Source organism: Pavona decussata, unplaced genomic scaffold (genome assembly GCF_977016875.1).
Source record: "Pavona decussata unplaced genomic scaffold, jaPavDecu1.1 SCAFFOLD_106, whole genome shotgun sequence".
Taxonomy (NCBI): domain Eukaryota; kingdom Metazoa; phylum Cnidaria; class Anthozoa; order Scleractinia; family Agariciidae; genus Pavona; species Pavona decussata.
This window is the reverse complement of record NW_028145520.1, coordinates 684,204-689,435: the sequence shown is the minus strand read 5'-3', so window position 1 is coordinate 689,435 and position 5,232 is coordinate 684,204. Positions and strand designations below refer to the sequence as shown.

The following is a 5,232-nucleotide window of genomic DNA, read 5'->3' as shown; positions in this document are numbered from 1 at the left end:
TTTTATCATGGAAGAAAAAGCGAACTTGTTTCATGACAAATCCAAACCTTTCACCTTGTTACTCTTGCAGTTTCAGCTTGCAGTTTCTTCTCACATCTGATTGGTCGAGAAATAACTTTAGGTGTTCAAGGTTTTATGGATTTCACTGTAATGTGTGTTAACTAATAGATTTAGATACAGGCACACTGAAATTTGTGGTATTGATTGTAGCTCTCGCCAGTGTATCATGGTTGTTGGTATACAGTACTTCCCTTTTTCTGCAAGAAATAGTGTTTAGAAAATTTATTCCTCGCGAAGCGAGGTTAATAAATTTGTCGGGCCGAGTGGAGCTAAGCCGCACAAATTTGAGCGAAAAATATATTTATATATATGTTTATATCTTTGAAGGTGTCCGCACAATGACGTCAGACTGTCTGGCGTTGTCTGGAGCAAAATTTGCATACATCGAAAAAAATATGCGTGCATGATCAAATTTCAACTGCAATGTTCATCAATATTCACTGGATACAGAACTATCTCTCCAGAATCTTTTCCCTTTCTTTTAGAAATCTTTTTTGTGAAAGATTGCGTTAAAGAAATTACACGTTTTGTGGCTGCGGTAAAAAATTTTCCGTGGGAAATAAATAGGCCTTATCATGGTTTTGGACGCCATTTTGACGGGTAGGCAAACAGGCTTGAAATAACAATGTTTGTATGGAAATCCGATGTCAAATAATTTTCATAAAACATCGCTTCTGAAAAATTCATGAATTGGAAACTTTTGGCACTAAGAAAACGATGTTAAGAACCAAATTGGAGGGGTGTAGCTGTGACAGAAAGCGTCCAGTCGTGTTTTGAACTTTCCATACATTACCCTGTATTTTTTTCCTGCGAACTATTTTTAGTAGCAGTTCACGGCTGGTTCGCTATACAGACAAATGTATGGAAAGTTCAAAACACGACTGGACGCTTTCTGTCACAGCTACAGCCCAAGTTTCCAATTCATGAATTTTTCAGAAGCGATGTTTTATGAAAATTATTTGACATCGGATTTCCATACAAACACTATTATTTCAAGCCTGTTTGCCTACCCGTCAAAATGGCGTCGAAAACCGTGATAAGACCTATTCATCGAACACGACAGTGCTGCACGCCTGTTGTACATTACGTCGCGTCAGAAATAGATTTTCAACCACAAACTAGCCCGTGGAACTACGAAAACACCATGCTCATAAAAAAAATTTTATGCGCCTTTTAATCTCCTCGTTTGATGCTACAATACGAGTAAAGGGGGCTTTCCACCCAGCCCCAGCTTCGCGAGTCACGTATTTCTAGTATTCTATTTATTCTGGTCTATTCAATAAAGTATTCTTAAAATTTTGCAGAGTTTCAATCATGGAGAGCAAAGATTTAATGACAAGTATTCAAGTTTCCAAATCAAACCTATCGAAAGCAATAATGTATGGAGACAAAGACCAAATTGAGAAGGTGAGTATATTACAGATATTTCTCTGTATTGAAAGAAAACACAGGTTTCTTTTTGTACAGATCACTTGAAATAGTACAGCTGTTATCATCCAAAAAATAGCTGAATTGTTCACTTTTGTGATAAAAGGATAAAATTTTGCATGATTACTACTAACCATGTAACAAGCAATTTCTGATATGGATCCAAGCTAAGTTAAGCTGTGGACTCGCGATCTGCGCATGTCCTGGAATATCACTAGCTTTAGTAATAGTCGAGGCCACCGCCTTTTTGTCCTGGAGTGGAGCCAAACTTGAATCAGACCAAATCTCCACAGCAATAAATGCAGCACGGCGCAAGGGAGGAATGGAGGAGCATGTTTCTTCCACTTTGTTTTGAGAGTCAGCTGTTACCACCATCCATGCTCACCACAAAGAAATGAGGGGGGAACTGGCCGATCTCATGGCCCACAAAGAGACGACTGCAAGAAAGTTCTATCACCTTTATGACAAGCAAGAAGCATGTCTTCAAGCGGCCACTCATCTCACCTCTGCCATCGGTCATCAACAACAGGGAGGAAAATGCCAGAATATGATTAAAAAGGAAACTTCTGATGATGTCACCCCAGCAAATCCTGTGTGTAACAAGAACAGTCTCTGAAAGTTCAAAGGCGTAAATCTCTTGGAAAGAAGACGTGCTGGCAATAAAAGAGCTCTTTGCCAATGAAATCATTGAGAAATCCATAACAATGGCTATGGTTAAGGATAGAATCCAAGGTCATCCCACTCTACAATAGCAAGATCCTAAAAAAAGTCCTTGACAGGGTGAGAAGCGAATGGCGTGTCCATGGCAAATCCAAGAGAGAGAGTCAGGAAATAGCTGATGGTGAACAACCCGCTCAAGTGCCAGAAGAGGAAGAAACCTTGTCACAAAAACTGAATCACTTCTTTTCCAGCAACAACAGAGGTGAAGACATGGTGCCACCATCAAATTCGAGCTTTGTGAGTGCTTAACTGTTTGCCCAAGAGGAAAGGAAATTTCTATTGAAAGTGTCTGGCAGCATGGTGAGGGCTGGTGTTATTTCCAAATCAGTTGTGAAGGAGATGCTTGGAAAAGAAGAAGAAGGGAAGGAAATGCTCAAAAAGTTCACCCTGGATCAAATTATTAATCGATTAAAGTATGAAAGAAGGTTGAATAATCGTGAACGTAAAGCTACCAAGAGAAACTGGTAAGGCACTGATTTTTTTGGTAGATCAACACTGTTTGTAAACCCGCAAAGGTCTTTGGTCTTCTGATTGCCTAATTACAGGTGTAAAGGCATTGTTTTAATCAGCCAGTTAAATTTTTGCATTTTGTTTCCAAGCCCTGAATTGCTCACTTATGACCCCTTCCCCCCTAAAAAAAATGTAGTTCCTTTGTTCACAGCTTTGAAGTTTGTTGGGTTTGCAGCAATGTTTTTCTACGAGGTATGAAGTCACATTTTTTGATTCATTACACGTTGTTTCAAAGCTAACTTGTTAGGGGTTTATTGGTCTCCACAACAAATTTTAGTTTACCCAAATTATTTTTTGTTTTGGCTAGAAAAAAAATCATGATCCCAACCAAGAAACAAAAAGTGAAAATAGAGCAGGCAAGCAGGCAGGTGGGTGGGAATTGCTGAAAGGGGCAGCTCCTGCCAGCTTTATTTATGCATTCACTTTTTTAATTTTGCCATTCTACACCAATAAGTAGGCTCTGAGGCTAGTATAGAGGAATGGTTAATAGGTAAATGCAAGTATACCAAACCGTAGATGAAATAAAGTCGCCTCTTTTGATTGGCTACATGTAGTTTTGATGGTAACTTCTATGTTAGTCTTTTTTTGGCAACAACAAAAAGAGGTTAACCAAATATAATTTTTTGGCCAGTATAAAAAATATTGCAAACAAAAAAAGCAACAAGTGAAAGCAAAGCAGAGAACCAGGCAGGTGAGTGGGAATTGGTGAAAGAGTCAGCTCCTTGCCCTAATTAGGTTCCTGTTTGTGGATTCCCCTACCTCTTAACCTGAGATTTTGCGTTGGCCATAAAAAATTGAAATTTGATCCTTAGAGCTTCATACTTTATGGAATTACTGTATTTTATGAGTTGTTTTGAGCCATATGTCTATTTCTATAAAATTTACGGGAAAAATTTGATTTTTTTGTCGTCAAAGTTGAAAATGTAGGGAAATCCACAAATTTTTTCTAAACACCTTTAAATTGCTTAAAATCGGAAGATTTTTTGGATTTTGCGTTTCTGAATCGAAACCTCATTTTGAAGTAAATACCTTGGCTAGCCCTTGCAAAATAAAAACAAGTTTTTTCAATTTTCAAAAATTTATGGTAGATAAGCATGTCGAGTACAGGACACGAAGCCCAGAAATCGAGATTCACTTTTTTTTTAGGCAGTGTACCTTTTAAAAAATTCATAAAAATTCGAATTTTTAATAGGTTAGGCTCAAAAAATTTGACAAAATAAAAAGGTAATAGGGTCACCTATCTGGGAAGTTTGGTGTGATTTCATTGAAATGGGCATGATTTATAGCTCTTTTACTTCAAAGTTACTCGTTGCAGATGAGGTAGGGGAATCCACAGTCAGAAAAAAGATGTTTTTGACCCCCTTAAATTTTTTTTTTCAACTCAAAATTAAAGAATAATCATTGTAACCGTGTTTGTAGTTTATATTCTAAACATCATTACTTAACTTCTAATATTTTTTTGAGTTATTTTCGTTTAAGTGTCAAAAACGTAGGGAAATCCACAAAATTTTGGTGTTTTGTTTAAAGAAGCATAATGACGTTACATTTTAATCAAACAAGTTGTTCTTTTCACACATTAATAACCTGATATAGTTTAATATTTCTGGTAAGTGGCATACTTTGTAACCTAGAAGTCGCTGAGATATTCATGCTTAAAGTTGGCAAGGTCTTTTCTCGCACATGTAAACAAAAGTTGTAGACATACATAAAAAAAATAATTTTATTCGCTTTTTAAGACTTGAGCATTTCATATATCCTTTATTATTATATAAGCTAGCTACCTGTAAAATTTGAGAGTCACAGCATAAAATCTCTTTGAGATATTGTTTTTTCAAGCGAATAAGGTTTTCGTGCAACATACATGAAGTGGCACACATAGGAAGACTTCAAAGGTGAGTAGACGCGTTTTTTTGTCTCTGCATTTTACGCTTTTTTTCACCCTTAAAAAGCTGTGTAGAAGCAATTGAACTATCGGGAGGCTCCTCTAAGATCCTCCTGCCCTCGGCGAGAATGTTTTTATGCCGCAAAATTGCTTTGCTTGTACACAGTGAGCGTGAGAAATTAAGGGTGCTCAGTCGTACAAATGCTAATAAAGTTAACGCATTTTTTCAAAACTTGATGAGGTTTTTTGCATGATATGTGTAGTTTGGAGCACGACGTTGCCAATGAATCAAGTTTTGTCAAAATACGTGAAATCTGTGCTGAGTTATAATGTTAATTAATTTAAATCTTCAACCGCGAATAACTTTGCAATTGCGACGACTTCAAAAACACAGTTTATTGCAAACAATAGGCTTCTATGCGTTGTTGATGCACATAAAATTTTACGCAAATCCGTTTAATCGCCGCAAAGTTATTAGCGGTTGAATTTTTTTCCAATATGGCGGACGCAAAATCCAGTCATCACGAAAACGAGGTTACCGCTTTAACTCTTAATAACTTTTTAAGGATTCAATATTATTACGCGAAACTTACAGGATATTTTCTATGCGATGAAAGCTACCTACTGACAAT

At 36.9% G+C, this 5,232-nt stretch overlaps 1 pseudogene; it reads left to right on the top strand.

Moving 5' to 3' along the window:
* The first annotated feature begins 1,374 nt into the window (after positions 1-1,374).
* On the top strand, positions 1,375-3,089 carry LOC146471108 (uncharacterized; annotated as a pseudogene).
* Positions 3,090-5,232: the final 2,143 nt, after the last annotated feature.